This window comes from Ictidomys tridecemlineatus, chromosome 12, assembly GCF_052094955.1.
Source record: "Ictidomys tridecemlineatus isolate mIctTri1 chromosome 12, mIctTri1.hap1, whole genome shotgun sequence".
Lineage (NCBI taxonomy): Eukaryota > Metazoa > Chordata > Mammalia > Rodentia > Sciuridae > Ictidomys > Ictidomys tridecemlineatus.
The window spans coordinates 80,034,212-80,059,519 of record NC_135488.1 but is presented as its reverse complement, the minus strand read 5'-3'; positions in this window follow the sequence as shown (position 1 = coordinate 80,059,519).

Here is a 25,308-nt window from a genome sequence, read left to right as displayed (position 1 = left end):
TCTTTTGGGAAAGGGGAAAGGTACATTGGTACAAAAATAAATACACCACTCTTGCCATTCTATATTACCTTATGATTTAAAATGTACTCTATCTTTTTTAATCTCAGTTAAGCCACACCTGTATACCTGTCCTATAAAAAAAGGAGTTTTATGCACTCATTGGTCTTCATAAAATCCACTTTGTAGTTCTCTTTGTTAAGCTGCGTTTTGATTTTGTTGTAATCATTTTCCTCTCTGCTCTGAATTCTTGACTCTACAATCCACAAAACTTGATCCACCCTTTTGCCTTCTGGTGTGCATATTCTCTCCTTGTTGCTATAATGCAAAAATACATCTTATCTTCCCTCAAGTAATAAATTTATGTTCAAGCCCTGGTCCTATATTCCAATCCTCAGTACTGGATACTTAATTAATACTGAGCCATTTTTTTTAATTTCACAAAATATGTAGGAGAAATATGAAGATAGGAAAAAGGAAAGAAAGAAGGGAAGAAAAAAGAGAGGAAGAAGAAGAAAAGACTTAAATGGAACTAAAAAAAATACTAATACTGATCTTATTCAATGCTGCCATATGGAGCATACGACTCTGAACAGATTGATTTATTTCTATAGTAATCAATTCATGTATCTCTAGAATACGGAGGTCGTACAATGACTTTTAGTTTTATCAATACCTGTCTTTTATGAAGTGTAAAACACACACACACATCTTCCCACAGGGATTGTACAATTCTCTATATCCCAGAAATAAATCCCACAGGAAAGTAGTTTGTAAGGTAATAATGAGTCATTCAGGAAGCAATCTACCATATCCTCTTTATCTGTTATGAGTCATGAAGGACATTTTGTATAATTATTTATATGTTCTACCTAATGAAAAACCACACCCACGTAATTATCTTTTCAGTTGTAATTATGTCTTAAGCCCATGGAAATATTCTTTTCACCAATGGAGATTTATTGACTATAATTAGATATATAAACACTTGTTCTCTTCCGGGCTTCAAAGGATAGGAGTGGTTAGGAAAACAATGCATATCCAATGAGCGGGTTGCCCATTTCCCTGAACTGAACCATCATTAAGCATTAGCACGAATGCTTTATCGTCTTTCAGAATTCTCATTCCCTTATCTGAGAAGTAAGAGGAGAAAATTTACCAGTATTAAATTCTAACTACTCTAAATATATTTCTTCATATATTCAATAAACTGTAGTGAGATCGACTTCATCATTTTAACCATAAATTTCAGCATTTTTTCTTTTCTTCAAGTTTTCTGAGCATGTATAATACTTGAAATAGAAATGATTTGTCTTAATTATTATTGATTTGTGAAAAGGCAGCTCTGCTTTGCCACTAGCAAAGCAATCTTATTGCATTTGTTAAACACACACAATAAGATGTAAGTAATGTACACATGAAACATTTCAAAGAAATGAATAGCTAGTATCCTGTGAAGCTTCTGCTTGTCAGAATTTGTTTCTAGAAGGGTTATAAATGTTAGCAATAAGAAAGCTAGCTGTTTCTATGTCCTCAGTAACACATTCTAGTCTAACACACAACATACAAGCAAAGTATCAACAGAGATGGATGATGAATGGCCAAATTAAAATCCTCCCACCCTTAGAGCAAATACTCCTTACTCTGACAATTTATCCATTTACTATTCTTGTGTAAAAATCACTGTACCCTAGATGTCTGAGTTCAAATTTAGAAAAATCAGTTAAGCTTAGAAAATGATTCTTAGCTTTTTCTATTCCCAATATTTATAGTAAAATAGGTAAATTTTAAATGCTTATTAATACCTTCATGTGTACGCCATAGGATCAGTCAAGATTAATTTGTAAACATGCATAAAATATACAGGTATGCCTGTGTTCACACACACATACTTTCTTATATTTTATTTAACATAGATCTAGAGAATATGTATATAGATGAAGAGCTGTATATAATGGGATCTTCTACATTTCTAGGCAAGAGGGAATGTCTGAATATGAAACTTAGCTTTGTTGAGAGCAGACAGACATACTGAGATCCAGATTTCTGAAACATAAATTGGGGTAGTGAATACAGAATTTTCACTTAATTCCACATTGGATTGCTTCATGCACTTTAGTGAGCTCCTTGGGCATATTGACATATTGATTTTATTTAACCAAAATTGAAATAATATTGTGACATACAAATCAGCCCTCTGGTGCATCTATCCTCCTGAAGGTCCCTGATAACTTAGAAAAACATATAAAAAGCCTAAAGATCAGTTATCCTGGTTATTATTATTTTGTATACATTAAAAGGGAGATAGTCTACTAGGTAGATGATAACAGAATGTCTCAAGGTCATTTTAAAGCTATTTTTAGGTCAATCACAGACACCTCTTCACTTGATATATATCAGCAAGGAAAGATTTTAAAAATTTAATTCATTTTATTTATTTTCACTTTTAAGCAATATAAAGAAGCTTGTATAAGGTGTGTGTGAACATTTCAATAATCAAAATTTGATTAATAGTCATTCAACTATTGTCAATTTAAGAAATACTTTACTAGCATCTTTGAAGTATCTTGTGTGTGCATTCGGTGTTTGATTCACTACCTCTTTCCCTGCATTAACATGACATTAATGTATGTTTCAGAAATCTGTAGTTATGTTATGATCTCACAAATGAATTACCGGGGTAGGAATAGGAGCACTGTCCAAAGCTGAGTTGGAATCTTTTTCAATGACTTCAACACAAAAGGAACAGGAAAAGGGGAGGAAATTAGTCTTTGTGATACATATAATAAAATTGTATCATCTGTTAGTTGCTGTGTCATGTCCTCCTGCCCAGGGAACAGAGGTAAACAGTCTAAATAGGGAACAAAAGCATATGTGTGAAAAGCTATGCTGATGATAAATGGAAAAATGTATAATACAGAATTTTTGGTAGTTTTTCAATTTTAGGATACAAGAAGCCCTATTCTACGCTTATTCAAGAATTTTACATTATAAATTATAATTATTTATTTACCTGGAACCAAATGTAACCTAATAGCCTCTTTCTGATGCTGTAACTAGGTTGGCACTGCAGTGACATCTCAGAGGTAAAATGTCAGTCTTGAATACTGTTAAAGATCCTGTTATTGGAAAAGAAGGAAGGAAGGAAGAAAGGAAGGGAGGGAGGGAGGGAAAGAAATGAAAAAGGATAAATTGATGATTTAATTTCTACCCGGTTTTTATTTACTTTGTAGATATCATTTATCAACTGGTCTACTTTCTTTTCTGTTATGATTTTAACAAAGTGGGAATGTTAAGGTTCATTTAATGTGTGTTTTCAGCTTAACTAAGTTTAGCATCTGCCTCTATCACCAGCTTCATTTCTGGACATTTGGGGTAATACCATATTCATTTTGGTATTCTTTTAAACTTGGCTCTGCCTATTGCTGTCTTAGCAGGCTGTCTCACTTGTGTGTAGTTAATTTTCTGTGACTGATTGGAAAAATTCTAAGCATTATCAGTAGAAAAAGCATCATCAAACCTATCAAGGAAGTCACATATTTCTTAAAATTCATAATATTCTATTCCAGTTTGGTATTTTTATAGTATGTTGCAAATATCTATTTCATTTATTATAATTGTTCAGAAATGCAATAGAAATAAAAATATCATTTTTTAAACTTACTGTAAAGATTTTACTGGAACAACTTTAATGTTTCAAGATAGTGTGAAGAAAATGGGACTGAGGGTAAGATGAAATTTGCTACCTCTTTGATCTTGGAAGATCATTTTCACTGTTGAGCATCAATTCTTCATCCATAGTTTTTTTCAGGATTCTTATGAGAATTCAAAGGGTATTTAAAGTTTTTGGTACATTGTAGAATTTATTGATCTGTGATAATTTTTTTCTAAGAAATTTTCTACATTACTATATAGATCAAAACCTTTGAGTCAGATTCATCATCTTCTAGCACAATTTTTTTTCATTTATGATCTTTCTGTTGTGTTTGAATAGTGGAACAAAAATAAGTTATTTTCTTACAATATTTTTTTCAACCATTTCAGTATCTTTCATATCTGTGTTATCACCACAATAGAAGCTAAATAGTAAGGGCTGCCTCCCTAGGTGTTAGAGAATTTCACAAAGTATACTATTTTTAAGGATGTGCTATAACACCATAAACAAACTTGATACCTTTGAAAGCTTTAAGAAATTTTATCATTTACCTTTCCCATTCTGATAATCCCATCCCCCTTTTTGTGAAAGGGTTTAGCCTATGAATCTAATGACTATAAATGGTATAGTAGTTCAAAACTCTTAAGTTTTACTCCCAAAGTAATGCTAGTAAGTAATTTAAACAAATGGATCAAGTTCACAACATTTATAGGATATTATTCATATACACTATAATAACAAAGATAAACAGTTATAGAAATGAAGAATCTTACAATTGAATTAATTACCCAAACTTGATTATTTATACTTTGTGTAAGGAGCTTCATAATGAATAGTTCCTGAAGAAATTTTAATAAGTGAGTAGTCTCTGCATGCTGGTGGTTAGAGAAGACTGGACACAGAGCTAGAAAGCCTATAGGGAAAGAGAAAATTAAGTTTGGAGACAGAGTAATCAAGATTATTCAAGTGCATGCACAACGGTAACACAAAGGTTGGGCAAAATATAAATGCAAACTTATATAAAATTGAGATATTTAACTACCTTCCAGTCTGGGCCATCATGAACTGACAAAAATTTTTTTTTACCAAAGTCAATGTTTCTGAATAAAAATCAATTATATACTTCTTGTGTGAAGATGGTTTGATTTATAAGAATATCTATAGGTATATTTATACATGTACATATATGTGTGTATAGAAAGAGAGAACTATATGCATTTTCTCTATTTTCTATGTATTGCAATATAGTTTCTTTGTATGAAATGAATTTGCTGATGAATGTTTACATTATTGACTAGTAAGTGAATGGATATGTCACTGGCTGGACACAGCTGCTACAGGGGGACAAGTACTGGAACCACTTACTTTTTCCTCTCCTAAATTGTGAAATTTAAGTGACAACTAGTCTGGAATGTCAAAAAGTAATTAGCAGAAGCTGATGCCAGAGAAGAGAAATGAAAGAAAAAAATACTCTGCCAAAGCCAACTTGCTATCTCATTTGAAGCAATATTTTAAAAGAGAAAAATATTTCTCTCACTTTGAGAGAAAAACAAAACAAAGACAACAACAACAAACTCTTCTAAGGAAAATTGAGCTGGAACAATTCAAATTCTTCTTCAAAAAATATATTACCAACATTGACAGGCAATTCAACATTTTTGAAAAAAAGGAAATGAAAATTGAGTGGTGGCAAATGCAAAGCCATAGTGAGATGTTCTTGCATAATATAATAAAAATCCTTTTATAGGAAATCAGAAATTACCATTTTGAAATAATGCAGAAATGTCTCTGAAACTTGACAGCACCATCATTACCTAAGAAAAACATATAAAAACTTCTTTAAGAATAACTGATGTTCAAAACAGCAGAAGAGAGACTTTTGAAACTTTGACATTGTTGTGTAGTGATTTGTAGACAATTATAATAGACTGCATGACTAGTTGTTATCTGCCCTATCATGTGATCATAAGTCAAGATACTGGAGCTAGCAACTCTCCAGTGTTAATGGGAAGGATAACTGCCTCTAATCTGAGAAATATAGTGACTGTGTGGGGTGGCAGGGTATGGTCGGGGCTGGGGTGGAGAACCATTTAGGGAAAAAGGCAAAAGACTGTACACACAGGAGTGGATGTAAGGATTTGTAGTTTGTAACATTCCAAGTCTGTCTCCTAATTATCTTAAAATTACTGGCTTCTTTACAGAAGTGGAATCTAAATGCAGAAACTACTTAATCCTTAACTTAAAACTTTGGAACTTCTTTTCCTCCTTTGTTAGCTCACACTCGTGCTTAGGCTACATGAAAAGACAAATTGAATGTCAAAAAAAATGAGAGAAGAAGAAGAAGAAGAAGAAGAAGAAGAGGAGGAGGAGGAGGAGGAGGAGGAGGAGGAGGAGGAGGAGGAGATCTCCAGAATTATTATTTTTATTATTATTATTATTATCATTATTATAATATATTTTTTAGTGCCAAGGCATTTTGGGGCCATAGTTCTCAGCCAAGGAAAACAATACATATAAAGTTAATCTACTGAGATTTTTCAAACTACACTGGCTCCCATTATTTATCATACTTAGCTCTCTCTTTGAACATTTGCTAGTGTTTTTATGAGGGGAAAGCAAAAGTGGGAACCTTGAATTATCAAAATAGTTATTTATTTTAAATGTTGTCTTGAAAATAAAAGTTGGGAGCTGTGGATGTGGCTCAAGCGGTATTGCACTTACCTGGCATGTGCAGAGCCCTGGGTTCAATCCTCAGCACCACATAAAAATAAAGATGTGTGTCCACCAAAAACTAAAAAATAAATATTAAAAAATCTCTCTCTCTCTCTCTCTCTCTCTCTCTCTCTCTCTCTCTCTCTCTCTCTCTCTCTCTCTCTCTTTTCTCTCTCTTTAAATAAATAAAAAGTTGGCAGTAGGATTGTTATAGATGTTGGACCTAGTTATATAGAACATATATAAAAGTTAGATAGAAATGAGGTTTGCTTTAGCAAGAATGCAGTAGAATTTTTTAGAGATAGGCATTATAAGGGTCCGGCGGAGCGTCGGAGAAAGAGACCACAAGAGACCAGCCTCATGCAATAAGCAGGGGGAAGTTTTATTGATCCAGCATGCTGGGGCTCTGTGCCCACTCAAGAAAGGAGAGCAGCCCAGAGTCCAGAGCAGAGGTCAAGCAGAGCTTAAGTACACTTTTTGGGGAGGGTGGGGGGCTTTGCATACATCAGAACAAATCATCGTGAGGTGGGGGAAAATTGAACAACAACTCTGAGACAGGATTAGTACATTCATTGGCGGGAACAGTCTGGGCAGGGGTGATTGGCCACTCCTAAGCGGGGTACACATTTAAGCTGATTGGTTTTGGAGCCTGGATGCTTACGTGCCAAGCTACTTGGAGCCCTTAGCTAATAAACAACCAGGGAATCAATGGAAATATTTACTGGGCAGTTCAGGTATTGTCCTAACAGCTACAGAGATTACAGGTTCCGGGGGTAACAGAGGAATTTTAACAATACCTGGCCTATTATTTATTTATTTATTTATTTTAGCTCAAGCCTTTCAATTTAGAAACTTTACAATGCCCAGTCTTTTACACTTTAACTCAGACTCTTGCAGCTTAGAATCAACTTAGAAATTTTACCTTTACAGCATCATAAGAAAAAAGTACAGAAGTTCACAAAAATGTGATCAAAAAGAAATAAATCATTTGTCTTAAACAAAACAAACAACAATAACAACAACAACAACAAATCCCATGGAGATTTAGTGGACTGGTGGAATCTAATTTAGATATGGGTTATTTTTAAGGTTTTAAAAATTATAATAGATTTCAGGGGTGGGGTTGTGGCTTAGTGGTAGAACACTTGTCTAGCATGTGTGAAGCCCTGGGTTTGATTCTCAGTACCACATAAAAATAAATAAATAAAGGTTTAAAAAAAATAATAGATTTCAAAGTATTAGGTATTGAATCACAAGACAAAAGACAATTAGTATGTTGAAGTACAAAGTCTGTATTGACATAGTATCCAAGTGATTTTTATCAATCATTGTTTATATCCAAATTGTATGTCAGCCATAATTTTATATATATATATATATATATATATATATATATATATATATATATGACCTTTATTGTATTTATTTATATGTGGTGGTGAGAATAGATCCCAGTGCCTCACATATTCTAGGCAAGCGCTCTACCACTGAGCTACAACCCCAGCCACAGTACCTCATTTTTTGAGAATCTCTGTGTTGAGGAGACTAATGAAATAAATTAAGAATTGCCTCTTAAGAGGAAACAGGAAAGTTTATTTCTTCGGAAAATGAGCTGATATTGAAAGATAAGTTTAGAGACAGTCATTAAACAAGAGATAAAAAGTCTAGATTGGAATTTTAGTTATTTTTGTCCAATAAAAAAATACAAAAGATTGCTAGTAAAGTGTTATTTTGTTTCCTTTTCAAAAGTCTATCTAAAATAGAAGATACCAGTCAAAAAAGACTTTTAGCAGCCCAAGTTATCTGAATAAAAATTCAGAGAGATGGGAACGTGTAGCAAACTTAAGATGTGACAAATGTTAGGGATAACTGAAGATGTCTCATATAAATTCTTAGGAAAAATATCACAATCAAATTTTATTCCTCCCAACGGCATTGACCAAAGTCATGGAGATAAGGAATTTTGTCTTTTGTGTCAGATATTACTAAGTATGGCAGGAATATCCAAAGAGGGTAAAAATAAAATAATGAATATGCGACTACTCTCTTTCTGAACTGGTTATTTCTTTTTTCTGTAATATGGTGAAAAATAATGGTATACAGCCACTCAAATTAGAAAATTCTTTGGGAACAAAGTGTGAATCTTGGAAGGGAAAATGAGTAACAGTACATATGTAGAAGATATAACCATGGTAACTTGACCTAAGGATTATATGACTTAATTAGTACATGATATTCTACTTCTCGTTTCCCTTGTTTGCAAGTGTGTGATTAGCATTAAATGTTGCTTAATTCACCCATGTATCTTCCTATCCTGAGATAATCATAGAAGGAACAACTCCTGCAGTGAGCCAGAATGATGAATGATGAAAACCAGTCTGAAGTTTAACTTGCCCAATAGAAGTAAGGATATTCAAAACTGTTTTTACTGCATGAAGGACAGTAACAGGTATCAGATAATCAGATTCCAGGGACTGTGCTTTATTATAACTAGAAACTACTGAATAAAACATATCCCATATCAGATTTCAGAAAGCTAAAGTCACCCAAAAGGAAAAAAAAATGGCCCTGAAATTCAATCCATGTATTCCACTAGCAAAATCTCCACTTTTTTGAAGAAGAAAGATGACCTAGCTTCTAGGAGCCAAATCATGCACTGACATACTTAATCCCATGCCTCAATTGTGTCACATTCAAGTCATGATGCTGTCATGTGATATTTCCAGGCTTGGCTTGAGTCACAGATGAAAATTTGGAACTTTCATTTTTGTATTACTAAATTCTCCCTTAACCTGTGTGAGAGTTTAAAAAATGGTGCAAAAGACAACTAAAACCTTAAAATAGCAGTTTGTGTATTGAGATAAAATGGTATGACTATAGAACAGAGAGGCCCTTTGTTCTTTGCCTCTCTGTTCTTTAATATTAAAAATAAGATTCTTCTTAAAAACAGAGCTCTGCAGATTCATTGTTCAGAAGCCATGGATGTAATAAAGTCTGACTCCTGTGATTCTCCATCCTCCAAAGAAAACATCAAGGAAATTGACTCACAGATCAGTTCTCTGGAACAGAGATAGACAAAATCCATAACAATGTCATTACTTGTGTGGGAGATTTGTTGATATTTATCACTTAGTTTTGTATTAGCATCAAGTTCAAATGATTATTCATTCATTCAGCCAACAAATATGCGTGGGACATCTTTTGGATGCAAGAGTAAAGATGTGTAGGTGAACCAGTTAGACAAGGTTCCTGTCTCCTAAAGTTTATATTCTAGTAGGAGGAAGGTGGAAAATTATAAAAAAAAAAAAATAAGTAAATAAATAAACCACACAGACACGCACACAAGGAAACAAAATGATGGCAGTTGATAAGAAATGCTATGCTGGTAATAAAAGGATGCTTGTTGTGATAGAGAATAAAGAAGGATCAGAAGCTATGATATGGTAATATTTATAGGAAGTCTCTGAGAAGAAGAAATGTACCTTGACATCTGAAAGCTGAGAAAGGGTGACTAGTATCAAATATATTAAGAAACAGAGTGAATAGGATATGCCAGATCCCTGAAGCAAGAAACCAAAGGCCAGTGTACATTGAAGACAGTAGAAAAGAAGAAAAAAAAAATCAAAACATGAGTTTGGGTAAGCTGGGCCTTGTGGAGGAACCATGCCATAACTCTGAAATAGAAATTTGGTTCTTATCTTCAATTTTTTCTTTCTCACTTATGCTTACTCACAGGGATCTGTGCATAGTACTGTTATTTATTTTTCTTCATTCATATCTACTATACATACATGAAAATGTTCAATTTTAACAGAGCTCTGACAAAAAACTTTCCTCAGCAATATGGTCCTAAAATTTCATAAACACTGCTTGTATCATAGTTATATATGAATTAACCTATTAGGCCAAATGATAAAAAAGATTATACATTTAAAATATAAACAATAAGGAACAACTGAGGAACATAGGTTCTTATTTTGATTTTCATTTTTTTTTGTTGTTTCTTATTTGGGCACCAGGGATTAAACTCTGGGGGCACTCCACCACTGAGCCACATCCCCAGTCCTATTTTGTATTTTATTTAAAGACAGGGTCTCACTGAGTTGCTTAGTGCCTCACTTTTGCTGAGGCTGGCTTTGAACTGGTGATCCTTGTGTCTCAGCTTCCAGAGTCGCTGGGATTATAAGTGTGTGCACCCTATAGCGCCCAGCTCTTATTTTGTTTTTTGAATCCCATTGGTGGGTAATGGACCTATTAAATTTAGAAATGCCATGGAAGAAGCAGCAACCCTTTCTTTTGTTATTTCCTCCTTTTCAGTACTAATCAAAACAAAGTGTTTCTTGCCTATACAAATAACATACCCCCAAATCCTATTTGTTCTGGAGCTGACTGCAGTAAGAGGCATATACCATAAACACGATCTACAACTTTCCACTATGGAATTTTGCATCAGTAGGGACACGAGTCCAACAACTTAGCCTGAACTTGGAAAATAGTCATAGGGTTTTAGGTAAACTTATAAAATCCTCTAATATTTTGAAAACAAAACAAAGATGGAGGGCTGGGAATATAGCTCAGTTGGTGGAATAGTTGCCTCACATGCACACACAGGTCCTGTGTTCAATCCCCAGCACCACAAAAAAAAAAAAAGAAAGAAAGAAAGAAAAAAAGAAAAGAAAACAAAGATGGACCTTAACTATTTTAAAAAACTTCTTCAAAGGTTTTAATATTCTTTTGTTTTGTTTTTAAAACTTGAAACATATCCTCCTGGAAATTCAATACTATATCTTTCTTTTTTTACTTTAAATATATAATCTTTTTTTTAATAATCTGACCTAATAGATTATTCATATGTTCTATGATCAGTGTCTTAACAAAGATTATTCAGGAATAATAATAAAGACTAATCTTGCAATGACTTAATCAACACCAAAAGACATCCTCAATTCACTTAAGTGATGATTCAGTGCTGAAGGACTAAAATATAGGACTAAGTCCCCTTTTACCCTAATAAACTGGCATGTCTTTATCCACAAATCATGCAAATTCATAGCAGTAATGATGAAGAACAATAAGTGTTCAAGTTGTACTCTTAGTAATTATCCACAAAGTAGTTTATAGGTCACAAAGCTTTTTTTAAAGGGATCTAATGGGTGTTAACAGACTCTGCTTCCTCTGTAGCATTATTATTTATTTGCTTGATGCCTTACAGATGCTCATTTGAAGATGGAGATTTCTTTGAGACTTCTACATGGAAACCCTAGAAAGCAATCAGTGCTTTCACTTGCCATTTCTTTTTCCTTCACCTCCTTTTAATGCACTGTTCAAATAAGCTGAATGACAAAGACAAGATACCCTTGTTCCTATTTCTTGACTTATCACCACTTCTAGAATAATGCCTGAAGGTTTCTTTTTCAATCATGGAATTGTTTCTCTTCCTATTGCCTGCCATCTGTCAACAGTGTAGGGATGGAAAAAAAAAAAAAAAACCTTGTGCTTTTAACAGACTCGGAGGGTAATAGATAGCTAGTGGACTACTGAGTTCACTTAAGAAGGGGAGAAAAAGAAAACTTTTTAGATATGCATTAACTAGCTTTATGTCTGATAAATCACTATTCATTCATTTGTGTATTACATAAATGACACTACTACTTTTTTCTTTTCCATAGACTAAGTGAACTGTGATAGAGAATGTTAGGATTTATTAATTGATTTATAGTTTTCTTGAGGATCTTTGAAAGTAGTTACCTGTGCAAACCTAGCAAGTATTTTTCATTACTGTAAAGGGATCATCTTTGCACAAAAAGATGGAGAGCTAGTTAGATGATTAAATAAAAGTAGAAAAGTTTTTCCATTAGCCTGAGATATTTGACAGAAAACACAATTAGAAAAGATAAGGCATTCATGAAACTAACACCAATGTAACTAAGTAGATTCCAACTTTCATAGTGAGAGCTCTGTAATTTATCCTAATTATGTGGTCACTGAGAGGAGATAATGAAAATATGGTATTGGCATTAAATGCCAATGTAGGCACCACAAAACCAAGCTCAGTAAACTAAAGGCTTTTGATGTGTTGACACCTGCTGTCTTTCTTGATAAAATCAAGCATGACACTCAAGGTAGGTAAAGGAAAGAGAATCATCATATAGGAAAGAAGGGTTGAGTCTAGCATTGCCAAATAAATTTCACTCACCTTTGAGATTCTGACCTCTACAGATTACTATGTGACCTTGAACAAGTTACTTAATTTTCTTTGCTGCTAACTGCTCATCTATTAATGGTTTATTAATAATACTATCAATTAGCATCATTGGGAAAGTGAAAGAGGGTAGAACTTAGAACAATGATCAGAATATTTAAATTTATCATTAATGCTGATACCACTACCCAGGCCATCAGAGGTCCCTTTAATGTGCCTCCCTAAGTGATTACTTGACCATTCCCCTACCCCCCCAAAAAATAAATAAATAAAACCCTGCAGCTGAGATGTATTAAAATGGAACACTTACACAAAATTTTTCTAAAGACTCATATGTAACAGAAGAGAAATGAACACTGAACTTGAATACATAAATTGATCACCTCGCTTAAAAAAATAATGTCTTGGGCTGGGGATGTGGCTCAAGCGGTAGCGCGCTTGCCTAACATGCGTGCGGCCCGGATTCGATCCTCAGCACCACATACCAACAAAGATGTTGTGTCCCCCGAGAACTAAAAAAAAAAAAAAAAAAAAATTAAAAATTCTCTCTCTCTCTCACTCTCTCTCCTCTCTCACTCTCTCTTTAAAAACAAAAATAAATAAATAATGTCTTTCATGTTCTGCCCGGTCTGGCCTTAAAAAGCTCCCCATACCCAGCTGTTGGTGGTGAAACACAATGAAATCTTTGTGAATTTATTTCTAAATTATCCTTTAAAAGTTTTCAATTTCTCAAAAATTCAGGTCCAACATAGTAAGTCCCTATTTTAAGTTTCTCTTTTCTTTCAAGATTTCCCCCTTTCTTAGATGAAATAAAAAATGCCCTCTACCATTCTCAAGGGAGAGCCAGCTCTTAAGTTCTGGGCTATGCCCTCCCTGACCCTGTAGTTGCTGCAAGTTGCTGGTGACAGGATGCGTAGTGACAGGCCTGGCACCTGTGCATTGAGAGGTACTGTTACTGACCTCCCTTCAGAGGGAAGATAAAGGGACAGGACTTGTGCAGATCAGGTACTTCCAATAGGAAACCATTGAAGTACAAACTAAAAGCTAATTTAGACTTATCCCTCATTGACAAGATGAAATGTTAAAAATGTTTAACTTTTACCACTCTGGATTAAGAGTGAAGTCTATGCTAAAATGCAAAAAGCTGTTTGGCAAATCAAGCATTAGTCTAACTTTAGCCATCAGTAGATGCAATCCAGTGAGGGCTAGTTTATTAGATAAACAGTTGGTTACCCGGCCCAATTAGAATGGGAGATGGGATAGGAGAAGTGGATTATAAATGGATAATAGACCCGCCCTCTTGTGCCTTTCATATAGGATGCCCATGGTGAAATATTTTGGCAAAATAGAGGACAATATAAGTCAAACATCATCGGAGCTATAAGGCACAGAATCTATGAAGAAAACTTTAGACAGGGTAGTTAAGCATAGAAAGACGAAATGCAAAGTTATATTTCATAATTATTAGTGATATGAGTTGCTAAGACTATAAACAGATGGCAAAATCCAGTAGCGCTAGACAAAACATAAGAGATCCAACCCTTTGAGCATTCCTGCCTAAAATTTCTAGATCAAAGGGTAGTCACGTACTTGGAATTGAAAAAAATATTTAAAAGACAAAAACTGGAGTTGAAGTAGAAGAGATGTGTTAGGATTTGATTCACAAACAGAAAAAAAATGACAGAATTTTTAGTATGCTGATGTTGTTTCCTTTATCATCTCTGTTCAGAAAAGAAGAGAAAAAGGACAAGTAGGAGAATGTCTTCTATATCTTGAAGCATTTATCAATAATGTTTTGAGAGCACAGTGGTGATGTAGCACGTTAGAAAAATGCAATAGTCTTTTCAAATGATGACATTCAAGAGAAACTGCAGCTATTGCCACTTGGACAGCACTTAAATGTCTGTAGTGAACTTAGGCATTTACCACTGAAAATGAGTAATGGACTTGTGTTTAAAAAGATAACTCTGCTATCTTTCTAATATATAAAAAGTAGTAAAGAAATTAAATCTTTGCCCATCTTATCTAGATTATGCTGGCCTCAGCTATCTGCCTGGCTTTGGGCAATGACCCAGAAATTAAATGCTATACCCACATAGGAAAGAATTAAAATGCACCTGAGAAGTTTCTAGACTACAAATTCAATCCTACAAGACATAAAATTGGATAAACAGGATCTAAAATTGTCCACATCTGTTATTGGTCTCATGAAACATTTTCTTAGTCATTAAGATAAAAACGTTAAATTTTTGAAATAAAAAAGAAGCAAGGACCCTTACATTCTATGTGTTCCATCTTTACCTCTGTCTGACAGTGTGGCTAGTGAGGTCATTTCATCTCTCTAGGTCACCCTGCTCCCTTACAGGAAAGAACCTGTTGGACTTAAAATGGTATGAGACAACTTTTACTTCTAAGACGACTCGGTGACAACATGGTATTGTGAGAGGCACAGCTAACAATGTTCACCTAATTTGGCTCTTTTTGTCTTCCAGTTCCTTGTTGTTAGTCAAGATCATGTGACTAATTCTGCCTAATTTATATATTATTATATATTTATATATATTATATATATATTATATATATATATATATATTTTAATGTAAGCGCTCACATTAACACATTTTTCTCTGAGTACTTGTTTTAGTCAGCTGTTTCATTGCTGTGACAAAAAGACCTGACAAGAGCAATTATAGGAGGAAAGTTTATTTGGGGGCTTATGGTTCAGAGGTCTCCGTCTGTAGACAGCTGGCTCCATTCCTTTGGGCTTGAGATGAAGCAGAACATCATGGTAGAGGTGTGTGGCAGAGGAAAGCAGCAAAGCAGCAAGAGACATTGCATCCAGCAGGGGAGAGAGAGAGAGAGAGAGAGAGAGAGAGAGACAGAGACAGAGACAGAGAGAAAGGCTACTGTGTTCAACAAGGACTCAATATAAACTGCAACAGCATGCTAAGAATGACATAATTCTTCAAGCCATATCTATCTTCCTGTAATGATAACCCATTTAATCTGGGGATTAATCAGGAGATTAATTCATTGATTGGGTTAAGGTTCTCACAACCCAATTATTCACCTCTAAACCCTCTTGCATTGTCTCTCACACATAAGCTTTTGGGGGAAATCTCACATTAATCTAAACCATAACAGCATTGCTTTCATATAGTCCCAGAAATTTTGATATGTTTTATCTTTGTTTTCATTTGTTTCTGAGATTTTCTTAATTCCTTCTCTTTTTTCTTTTTTGATCCATTCTTCATTTGAGAGAGCATTGTTTAATTTCTTTATTTAAAAGAGAGAGAGAGAGAGAATTTTTTAATATTTATTTTTTAGTTTTTGGTGGACACAACATCTTTATTTTTAAGTGGTGCTGAGGATCGAACCCAGTGCCCCGCACATGCCAGGCAAGCATGCTACCGCTTGAGCCACATCCCGAGACCGTATTGTTTAATTTCTATGTATTTATGTGGTTTCTAGTATTTTCTTACTGTTGATTTTTAACATTTTATTCCATTATGGTCCAGTAGGATGCTTGGGATTGTATTGATTTTTTTTTCTTTTGTATTTGCTAAGACTTATATTGTTACTTAGAGTATGGTATATTTTGGAAATCTAACAAAAGAGGTGAAAGACCTCTACAATGAAAACTACATAACACTAAAGAAAGAAATTGAATAAGACCTTAGAATATAGAAAGACCTCTGATGCTCCCGGATAGGCAGAATTAATATTGTCAAAATGGCCATACTACCAAAAACATTGCACAGCTTTAATGCCATTTCTATTAAAATCTCAATGACTTTCTTCATAGAAATTAAAAAAGCAATCATGAAATTTATTTGGGAGAATAAGAGACCCAGAATAGTCAAAGCAATTCTTAGCAAGAAGAGTGAAGCAGGAAGCATCACAATACCAGATCTTAAACTATACTACTGACCAAATAACAAAAACAGCATGGTATTGGCACCAAAACAGACACGTAGACAAATGGTACAGAATAGATGACACAAAGACAAACACACATAAATATAGTTATCTCGTACTAGACAAAGGCACCAAAAACATTCATTGAACTTTTTAATGATCTGGTTTTTATCCTTTTTCTCTAGAGTTTCATCTACTTCCACGTGTATGGTATCCTTTGCTTGAAGCTTGTGAATCTTTGGGGGAGATTTATTTGCCTATTCTTCATGTTTTCCTTACTTGTTTGCCTGTTCCTCTTGAGGTTCTGGACTTACACACTGATATAGGTGGATTTCCCTTCCTCTTTTATACACATGTCCTTACCTGTCTAGTTCTTTTTTATTCCAGAATTTTTCTCTGCTTTTGATATATGAGTAGATGTTGAATGTTGGGGAAGAGAACCTGTAGTTCCCCTCTGGATGTTCCTCCTGAGTCCTGGCTTTTGGTTTGGGTTTTTGCCCCTCCACAAAAGAGTTAAAGTGATGTTCAGGTTCAGGTGGGGGCTAGGTCAAGTGAGGAGTGAGATTTACTGTTGCTTGGCTGATTTGTATTTCTTTTTTTTTTTTTAATTTTTTTAATTTTATTTTATTTTTTTTATTGGTTGTTCAAAACATTACAAAGCTATTGACATATCATGTTTCATACATTAGATTCAAGTTGGTTATGAACTCCCATTTTTACCCCAAATACAGATTGCAGAATCACATCTGTTACATATCCACATTTGTATTTCTTAGCAGGATCTCTATTCTGTGATTTTGAAGTGTCCCAATCACTGGTTGTAATAGATCTCACCTTCCAGTGTCCTGGTATACAGTGGGGTAGCACAATCTGGGTGTTGATGAATTGTGTATTTCTGTGGTGGGGGTGGTGCAGAGTCCCAAACTAAAGATTCCAATAATTGGGGTTTAGTTCAACTGAACTTTGGAATTCTGTGGGTGGATGTTTGAGAATTGATCCACATCCGCTCTTCCTGGGGAGACGCTCATCTCTGCAGCATGTCTGTATCTTTAGACTCTCTGGTAAAATTGACTTTTAGGGCACAAGAACACAACCTCCATAGGTTTCACCTAAACAACTGGATACCTGGCCTGGGGTGCAGTGTTCCTGTGTGGCTGCTAAAGCCCCAGCAACAAGGGGAGCTTCCTCCCTTCGGATTCAGAACCTGAATGGGCCAGGCAAAATTTTCTTTGTGCCTATTTCAGTCTCTTGATTCAGGGCACCTTTTGGGAATTTCTCTAGGAAATTCCCCATCTCCTGTTTTTGCTCTCAGTTGTGCCCAGTGGCAGCGATTGCTTTCCCTGCTGGAAGTCCTGTGGTGGCTGCTTTCCCTGGAGCCTGGCAGCCACTTTCCCTGACCTGGAGCATTTTCAGCAGCTGGGACATTTCCCATCCTGGAGGAGCTATTTTTGGGGTTTGCTTTCATTGCGCCACTTCTCCTAAAACTTTGTGTCCATTAAATTCAGCCTCACTCTCTAATCCACAGGTTTCCCCAAGTCATTTTTTTTTTAAATTTTTACATTTCTTTACCCTCTGGCCACACCATCTCTTCTATCTGCACTGCCCCTCCTCTTCCCTACTGCCACAGGCAACCAAGCTGATGCTTGTGTAACGTATCATTACTTATGTTCAAGATTCTGACTTTCTTGTCTATATAGATTTTTTTTTCCTGTTCAATTTTAGTTATTGCCTCACTGAGAAGCAGTCTTCCTGCTTAGTAACTCTGATGCCAAGGAGCTGTTAATAAGTGTGTCCTTCTTCTAATGCACCATCTTCCTCTGGACAACATGTGTTTTTAATAATTTAATAATTTTTCATTCAACCCTAACCACTGCTCTGTGAATGTATGGGTGAACTCTACTCTCTTTCAGAAACTTACCTAATCTGCTATCCTAGAATAGGTTCCCTTTTTGATTTATAACATAGTACCTTCCTTTCTCTGAACTTTTCATGTTTTGAAATACTTATTTGTAATTCTTTAGTAAGCATTCCATAAATGAACGAGATATTTAATTAATCAATTGTTCTTTTCGCATGAGATTTCTTTCCTCTGATGCTGTATTCTGTTTTAGGTTGCTCAATCTGGTGATAAAATTGGCTTTTTCTTAAATGAAAAAAAAAATCATTTTCTTGAATATTAATGGTTAAATTCACTTCTGTTTGACTTTCTGACTTCCTGAGTTATTCAGAGACAATCTCAAAGCTAGAATTATCCTCAATACTAATTTAAGATGCAGCTTTTTCTTTCAAGGTGTATCTTCTTATAGCCAACAATAAAAGTGGTTAATAACTATAGTAAAGATGGAAAGTAAATGTTCATAGTCCATTTCTCTTTTCTTGTGTGAATTTGAGGATCACTGCCAACTCTAGTGAAAAGCTGGATTGGCATGTAAGCCCCATAAACTAATTCATTGCTGTAGTTAAACATGGTTAAATATTTCAAAGTATTCCTGACATCAGAAAGCTGAGTGTCCCCAGAGCCTGTCAAAGAGGACAGTATTTGTTGAAATTAAGCCTTTCTCTGCTTGTCAGATACAACTTTAAATTTCAGAATCACCATCACAGAAGACAATATGGCCTGTTTCCTTTCTCCACCCCTAACCCTTCCAAGACACTGCTCCTAATTTTATCTTTCTCTTGTATATATTCAGTGTTGTCACTTTCCTGCTTAAAGAGTTCCAAGCACTGGTCTGTGACTATGGGCTAGTATTCATATCTCTCCAAAATGTTTTTCTTCCCCAAACTCAAGTTTATTTTTCTCATTCCTCCTGACTCTTATCCTTTCTATTATCCTTTCCTTTTTATTTTGCATAGTTCTCTCCTGTTTTTAATTCATCTTCATCCTACTTTATTTTTCATTTTATTTGACTGTTCTCCCTTCTTTCCAAATTAAGAACTCAAACATTAACTCCTCCATTCTTTCATTTGAATCTCTCTGAAATTCCTGACTCTCATGGCCATTTGTGCTTCCCATTTAGGGTCCTCATGGTGCCTGGGAGAATGCTTTTCACATCCTAAGTGCTCATCAATATATAATAAACAAGGGCATACATCATGAAGGAACCTTTGAAAACTAGCCTCAGTTTTAAAGACTGGAAAACAATGAAATCCATAATAACTCCAGATTTTAACAAGACTGTTCAACAAATGATTAATTTGGGGATTGTGAGATTTTATAAAGTGAGATTTCCGGATAAGTAGAGTTAAATAAGGGAACATTTTCCTCCCAATGTCATTAGTAAGTTTAGCAAAGGAAAGATGGATTATTGAAGGGTTTGTCAAAATTATTATCTTCTATAAGTGAGAGAATTATTAATTTAAAGCCTCACTAAATAGAGCAATCTGTGCCGACAGAGAAAGTAGAAACTAGACTTCTCCATGACTGATAAAAGCCGTATCTTAGAGCTTTTGTTTTGCATCTAAGTCTCTGACACATTTATATTTTTTTCTTCCATACTAGAATACTCTTTCTTGATTAAAACTTAATTTAAGCAGTATTTTACAATAATCAGAATGGCATCTCTTTTCCCCATTTTGCCTATGAAAGCCTAAACAGGGAAACCTTCACAAGAGCTGAGTCTTTACTTTTATCTGACTAGCTAAGGGGAAAAAAAAAAAAAAAAAGCAGGTTTAAGATTACCAGCAATGAATTGACACACAAACTAGTGAGAGAAATATAATTTTCCTTGTCAAAAATGACAATTTAAAGGGATGGACGAAAGAAAATTTTGGAAATATTTAAGTAAACACATAGGCTTTAATTTCTTTTTTACATAGCTCTGATTTCCTATTTCAAAATGAATGGAAATGACTGTTAGCATTACAAACTATTATTAATTTAGACAAGTATCAAATATTTTGCTCTATATTTTTGGTTCTTTTTCTTATTATGAACACATCATTACCCATATTGGTTTGCCTGTGTACTTTTAACTACATCTTTTGGCCAAACTCCCCCCCAAAAGGAGACTGGCTTCCCAGTTTCAGGGAATCTCTATGATAAGAGGAAGAAGCTTGATTGCCACAATATTGAGTCACTCAGGCAATTTCCCCTTCATCTGTCCTTTTAAATTTTGGAAACTCTAGAGATGAAATATTGAGGGGGGCAAAAAGGGTTTATAGCTCTTGAGATTCAATATCTCCACATTTTTTTCTCTCTCTCTCCCTCTCCCTCTCTCAATGCCTTTTTTCATTGATGTATGAGCATTGGTTTAATTCACAGAGCTGAGGACATCATTAGCTGCAGCTTCAGATAAAGCATTTCAAAAGAAAGTTCTAAAGCAGAAAGCTTACAACACTCTGAAACCTTGAAACTTTTAACTTTTCCCATCATTATTCGAAAGTTCAAAATCAAAAGTGAACTCTGACTTTTAAGAAAATGTTTGTCTATTCACAGAACATCGTTTCCCACAAGCACTCTTCTTAATAATTGTTTCATAAGTTACATCTTCCACTGGGCAAAATCTCATTAAAAAAAAAAAAAAAGAACCTCTTGGGGAATTTACTAGCCCTATCATGGTTAACCTGTTTGAATTTATTAAATATTAAAGCTTACAAGCACATTTTACTTCTGGGTTCAAATGTTCTCAACTTACATAAATTCATAATTTTATATATAATGATGAAGTCCACCATCAGTGGAGGTCCTTGCTTATATAATTCCAGGGTCCTCTCAAAGGAGAATGGCACATTGTTTTTTAATTGATATTAAAAAATCTGAAGTATCCACAAATTCGAATTCAAAGCTACCCATTTTTTTCCAACTGCCACTGCTGTTATTTGTTCACACAATCGGAGTTTCTTTCTTAGGTAAGTACAAAGTTTCCCAAATCTTGGGAATCTGCTGCACATTCTCTGTCTTTAATTCAGAATGAGTTGCTGAAACACAAGTTTGATTATATCTTTTTCTTGTTTTGCCACATACCTACTTCTTTCAAGGATAATGTCCACACTCTTCACAAAAGCAGCCTGGCCTTAATGAAACACTGCCTTTGCAAATGTCTCAAACACTGTTGAATCTCCAGTGTCCAGCTGGATGTCTGGCAATCAAGCCTACATTTAGAATGCATTGAACAGTTGTGGAATGGCTGGTGAATGAGACCAGATAGTAATATAATCTTATTTGCTTCATTTCAAAATATATTATCTTCCATCAAAAATAAAAATCTGGCAAATTAACAATATCTGTCTCTTCAAGATCATGCTTCTTGAAAAGAAGTTTTTTTTTCATTTGTTTTCTTTCTTGTGTACTGCAATTTTCTATAGACTTATTGAAGTTTCCCTGTTATATTTTTGCTACATGTATAGTCTATGACATTTTATTGCTTTTCTAAAAAAAAAAAATTAACGTGAATGTATGTAATTTAGTTCAATCCAAAGTTATCCATTATCTTAGCTAACAAACAATATAAAAATGCTAGAACACCTTAATTTATATCTCCCTGTACCCGATATTTTTGTTCAATATTTTAAATTTACATGTTTTTCGTTAATTTGTTCCACAAATTTTATGTCACAAGTGTGATTAAACAATCAATAATTGTCTAAAATTGGTTCATATAGCTATTAAATTCTGTATTTGTCAACACATCTTGCATATAAATTATGGAGTTACTGTTTTTCTTTCTAAAGTTCACCCATTAGCAATCTCTCTAGTTAAAATGTTGTTGGATTTAAATCTGAAAGTTACTATATCTTTGAAAATGTTTATTTTTGCCTTATTTTTTAAAGATTTTTTTAATGAAAAAATAATTAAAGACTGACAGTTATATTTTCTCAGGTCATTGAAGATATTAATCACCTGTCAACTAGAATCCACTGTTGGTATTTTATTGACATTTGATAGAACAGGATCTTCTTCTTTTGCTTTCAGAATGTTTTTCAGATTTCTTAATTTTTATAAACTGCATTTAAAAAACATACACATTAAACATGATTAGTTTGTCTTTTGTGAATATTACAATTTCCAAAGTATGTGTTGGTTGGTTTTTTTTTTTACAGCTACTACTGCTGGTGGTTTTTGTGTACTCTGTCTTGTGTACCTAGGTATTACATGATTATTTATTGTGGTAACAAATTTGTTGAACCTTTATGTTATAGTTTTTTAGTGACTGGGTTAAAGTTGATTTTCTCCAGAGGTTTACATTTGAATCTGCCAAATCCTTAAGAGTACTAAAACTTTCAGATCCCATCTTTACCTTAAGGATTTTTGAATGACATAATAGAACAAATTTAGGCAAACCTCCTCATGGATTCAAATTATGCATTCAAATTTCATGGATATTTTTTCCTTTCCACCTAGAGCCAAGGTCAAAATGTGCATTATGTTCCCTGTGTATTTAGTTTATTTCTAGCTCACCCTTTGGAACCCCAGCCTTATGCAGCATCTTCAGTTAGATTATACCCTCGGACTTGTCTCTCTCTACTATGCCATCATCAATAAGAAGTTCATTGTCACTGGAGTTTGAAATAAAACCCCAGGGCAACAGCTGATCTCAGGGCAAGCTACTCTCTGTGAATTTCTGCTTTTACTTTGTTTTGAGGCCTCTGAATATTGATTTTAGAATTTATTCCCAGCTAAGCAAAGCATTTAGAATGATTTGTTTTAATATATTTTATTCAGCATTATCAGTTATTTTTAGTAGGAGATTTGTTCCACTTATCTTTTTGGTCATATTTTAGGAAAGAACACTTTTTTTCCTGATCTCTTTCTGTCTAAGTCTTGCACCCATCATTATGAAGCTCCCAAGAGCACCAGTACATTCTTTAGATAATGGACACATTCTAATCTGATACTCATTTGTTATCTTTAATACATTTGATTGAAAAATTCCTTAAATCTCAGTTCCTTGGGCTTCCACCACATGATTCTCATTATTTTCCATTAATAAGAGCCATATTTCTCTGTCTTTTTCACCCAGACATCTTCTGCCTACTCCCTCAGTTTTGCTGTTCTCAGGGGTGATGGTTAATTGAATGTGTAAACCTGGCTAGGCTACAGCGCCCTGTCGCTTGGTATAATCCCAGTCCTACTGTTACTGTGGAGGAACTTTTGTTAGATGTGACCACATTTAAATTAGTAGAATTTGAGGGAAACAATTTACCTGCCAATATGTAGGTGTGTTTTATATTATTGGTTAATGGCCTTAAAGGAAAACTCTGAGGTCCTTTGAAGAAGAAGGAACCCATTCTCTAGGCTGCAATTGACTCAAGCCAATAATATAAACTTCCATTGGAATTTCCAGCCTGTATGTCACAATTGGAAGTGCTAGGTGTGTGTGTGTGTGTGCGCGTGTGTGTGTGTGTGTGCATGTGTGTGTATATGAATACATATGTGTGTGTACATGCATGTGTGTTTTCCCTTACATATTTGAACTTCCAGTCTCCAGAACTATGAGACAGTAAATCTAAGATGTCCAAATTTTGTGGTATTTGTTAGAGCAGCTGCAACAAACAATATAGAAAAAAATCTAGCCAGACGCCATCATGCATGCCTGTAATCCCAGCAGCTCAGGAGAATGAGGCAAGAGAATTGCAGGTTCAAAGCCAGCCTCAGCAACAGCGAGACACTAAGCAACTCAGCGAGACCCTGACTCTAAATAAAATACAAAATATGCCTGGGAATGTGGCTCACTGGTCAAGTGATCCTGAGTACTAAAAAAAAATAAGTCTACCCAAGCCCCTTTCTTTTCTTCCTTTATCTAATTTTTTTTTTTTTTTTTTTTTTTTTAGAGAGAGGGAGAGAGAGAGAGAATATTTAATATTTATTTTTCAGTTCTCGGCAGACACAACATCTTTGTTGGTATGTGGTGCTGAGGATCGAACCCGGGCCGCATGCATGCCAGGCAAGCGCGCTACCGCTTGAGCCACATCCCCAGCCCTATCTAATCTTTTAAGAACTGCTCATTCCTAATTTTTGTGACTTCTGAGTTTAATATAGTGTGTCTAATATTTTCCATAAATAAACATGTATATTTAAAACATGTTACTTATTCACATGTTTACTGAGTACTTCTTACCTTCACATCTTATCAAGCAAGTACCTAAATAAAAGGCTCCTCATAATTTTCTTTTATACTTCATCTTGAATGTTTGGCTTCATCTGGTGACAGTGGAACAGGACTTTTTGTGATTACAATATGAATATAATTATTGACTATGATTAAAAATGTTTATCCCTCAATGACATTAGAAAACAACAAAGGATTATCAACTCATTATTATGCCTTTTTAAAAATATTTATTTTTTGGTTATAGGTGGACACAATATCTTCATTTTATTTTTATGTGGATCTGAGGGTCAAACCCAGTGCTTCACACATGATAGGCAAGTGCTCTACCTCTGAGCCACAACCCTAACCCATGTATTTTGTATTTTAGAAACAATATGCAATAATATCTAATTAGGTTGTTGTTAAGGCTTGTTGATCGGTGAATCATTTATTTTTTGTGTAAACTACCTTCACTTCTTGGTAGAATCCTTATATCTTATTGTTTTAATTTATATATGACAGTGGATTGCATTACAATTCTTATTACACATATAGAGCACAATTTTTCATATCTCTCGTTTTATACAAAGTATATTCACACTAATTTGTGCCTTTATACATGTACTTTGGATAATAATGATCATCACATTCCACCATCATTTATAACACCATGCCCCCTCACTTCACCTCTAACCCCTCTGCCCTATTTAGAGTTCGACCATTCCTCCTATGCTTCCTCTCCCTATCCCACTATGAATCAGCCTCCTTATATCAAAGAAAACATTCGACATTTG